Genomic DNA, 3,009 nt, shown 5'->3' with positions numbered 1-3,009 from the left:
AGAAGAATGGGAGGAGTTAGACATGAGAGCAGCAAGTCAGATTCGTCTCTGTCTAGCCAAAAATGTTCTTGCTAATGTTGCTAGATGGTCATCAACAAAGGAGCTTTGGGAAAAGCTTGAGGAAATGTACCAAGCTAAAAGTCTTTCAAATAGGTTATATTTGAAGGAGAAATTTCACAAATTGCAAATGGAAGAAGGTACATAAATTTCTGACCAACTTAGTGCACTTAATGGGATTGTTTCTGAACTGGAATCTATTGGAGTGGAGATTGATGATGAAGATAAAGCATTGAGACTTATTTGGTCTCTTCCATCTTCCTATGAGCACATGCAAACCGTTTTAATGTACGAGAAAGAGAATGAGAATTTTTCAGAAATGACAAGTAAGCTGATTTCGGAATAAAGAAGGCTGAAAAATGGAGAGAACAAATCTTCTGAAAGTGGAGCATTGTCGGTTTGTGGAAATATGAAGAAGTATAAAGGCTCCAAAAGGAAAATTATCTGCTGGGGATGTGGGCAACCTGGACATCTAAAGAAGGATTGCAAAAACGGTGGAGCTAATTCGGCTAATGGCTCCAAAAGTGATGCTACTAATGTAGTCGTCTATGAAAATGAAGACGATGAATTTGCTTTGTAAAGAAAGATATATATCCTCATGGCATGATAGCTACCAATTGAGTTGCCATGGAAAAGGATGTATGAAAAGATAGCATGTCCACATTTACACATGGGCATTGGTTGACAGTTGATGCAAGGTGTGTGGTGGAATTGATGTCGATGGCTAATGAACTTCCTAGAAAGTCAACATTGGAAGTTGCACCATAACTTATTAGCAGTTTTTCGACATGAATTGGTCGAGGTAAAAATTCTTGGAGTTAGTGAATTCCAAGTGTGTATACTCTTATGGTGGAGTATGATAATTCTTGTTTTTAGAATTGTGACTATCATAGCTGATGGTGTTATTGAGGTAGCTGTTGCTTTTATGGTGAATAATTGTATGGAATTTTTGCCAAGGTGGAGATTTGTTAGTTTTTGGCAAAAATTGGCCAAATCCCACATTGGAAATTAACAAAGGATGGAAAAATTCTTAGCCTATAAATAGAACATTTCCATTTGGTTAGATGTATGTCAATCACCAAAATACAAGTGGTGTACTAGAAAGCTATTAACTATACTAGTAGAGAATTTAAAGGGAAATTCTCTTGGGGTGTACTTTAGATTTTGGGCATGTGTGAGAGTTAAATATTTTGTAGTGTGGTTGTAATAATTTTCCACATAGTAAATATTTTTTTCTCTTGGTTGTCTTTTGACAACGCCTGTGATTTTTCTCCATTTGGGAGTTTTCCACGTTAAATTATTGTGTTTTTCTCTCTTTTATTTTTCAAGTATTTTTGTTAATGTTGTGATCTAAAGGGATTGTTGGATTACAAGGGGTTTATTTTCCCAACAATTGGTATCGGAGTCAATGATTTGGTAAAAGATAAACTTTAAGGCGGTGTAGGAATTTCTTTAAAATTCTTAGTATGCTCTGTGGTTGCGGCTTTGTCCGATCTTCTACATCAGAAAAGATTTTTTAGAAATTGTTGTGGTCCAACTGGAGGTCCTTTAAATACGTTATTGTGTTTATTGAGTGTGGTATTGTGTAAGTAAGTGCAACCAAGAAAGTTTTGTCACAAAGACTATAATCGCCTAAGGAGGTTGGGACTTAAGCGGTACCATTTGTGTCCCCTCAATCTTTCCTGGAAACTTTCTTAGTGCATTTTGTAGACACAATTGTTCACTCATTATTCACGTGTGAGATCACTGTAGCATTGTTGAGCAAAAATGAGTTTCAGATTTGATATTGAGAAATTTGATGGGAGAATTAATTTTGGGTTGTGGCAAATACAAGTCAAGGATATACTAATCCAGTCTGGATTGTATAAGGCCTTAAAGGGAAAGCCAGCTTCTTTGTCCGAAGGAAAGGAACCAGATAAACCTAGAGACAGCATTGGAGACAAGGGAAAATCCAAGATGAGAGAAGAAGAATGGGACGAGTTAGACATGAGAGTAGCAAGTCAGATTCGTCTCTGTCTAGCCAAAAATGTTCTTGCTACTGTTGTTAGATGGTCATCAACAAAGGAGCTTTGAGAAAAGCTTGAGGAAATGTACCAAGCTAAAAGTCTTTTAAATAGGTTATATTTAAAGGAGAAATTTCACAAATTACAAATAGAAGAAGGTACAGAAATTTCTAACCACCTTAGTGCACTCAATGGGATTGTTTCTGAACTGGAATCTATTGGAGTGGAGATTGATGATGAAGATAAAGCATTGAGACTTATTTGGTCTCTTCCATCTTCCTATGAGCACATGCAAACCGTTTTAATGTACGGGAAAGAGAATGTGAATTTTTCAGAAGTGACAAGTAAGCTGATTTCGGAAGAAAGAAGGCTGAAAAATAGAGAGAACAAATCTTCTGAAAGTGGAGCATTGTCGGTTTGTGGAAATAGGAAGAAGTATAAAGGCTCCAAAAGGAAAATTATATGCTGGGGATGTGGGCAACTTGGACATCTAAAGAAGGATTGCAAAAACGGTGGAGCTAATTCGGCTAATGGCTCCAAAAGTGATGCTACTAATGTAGTCGTCTTTGAAAATGAAGACGATGAATTTGCTTTGTAAAGAAAGATATATATCCTCATGGCATGATAGCTACCAATTGAGTTGCCATGGAAAAGGATGCATGAAAAGATAGCATGTCCACATTTACACATGGGCATTGGTTGACAGTTGATGCAAGGTGTGTGGTGGAATTGATGTCGATGGCTAATGAACTTCCTAGAAAGTCAACATTGGAAGTTGCACCATAACTTATTAGTAGTTTTTCGACATGAATTGGTCGAGGTAAAAATTCTTGGAGTTAGTGAATTCCAAGTGTGTATACTCTTATGGTGGAGTATGATAATTCTTGTTTTTAGAATTGTGACTATCATAGCTGATGGTGTTATTGAGGTAGCTATTGTTTTTATGGTG

The sequence above is a fragment of the Hibiscus syriacus genome, unplaced genomic scaffold (assembly GCF_006381635.1).
Source record: "Hibiscus syriacus cultivar Baekdansim isolate YM2019G1 unplaced genomic scaffold, ASM638163v2 tig00111402_pilon, whole genome shotgun sequence".
Classification (NCBI taxonomy): Eukaryota; Viridiplantae; Streptophyta; class Magnoliopsida; order Malvales; family Malvaceae; genus Hibiscus; species Hibiscus syriacus.
The sequence above is the reverse complement of the archived record's forward strand: the minus strand, read 5'-3'. Positions refer to the sequence as shown.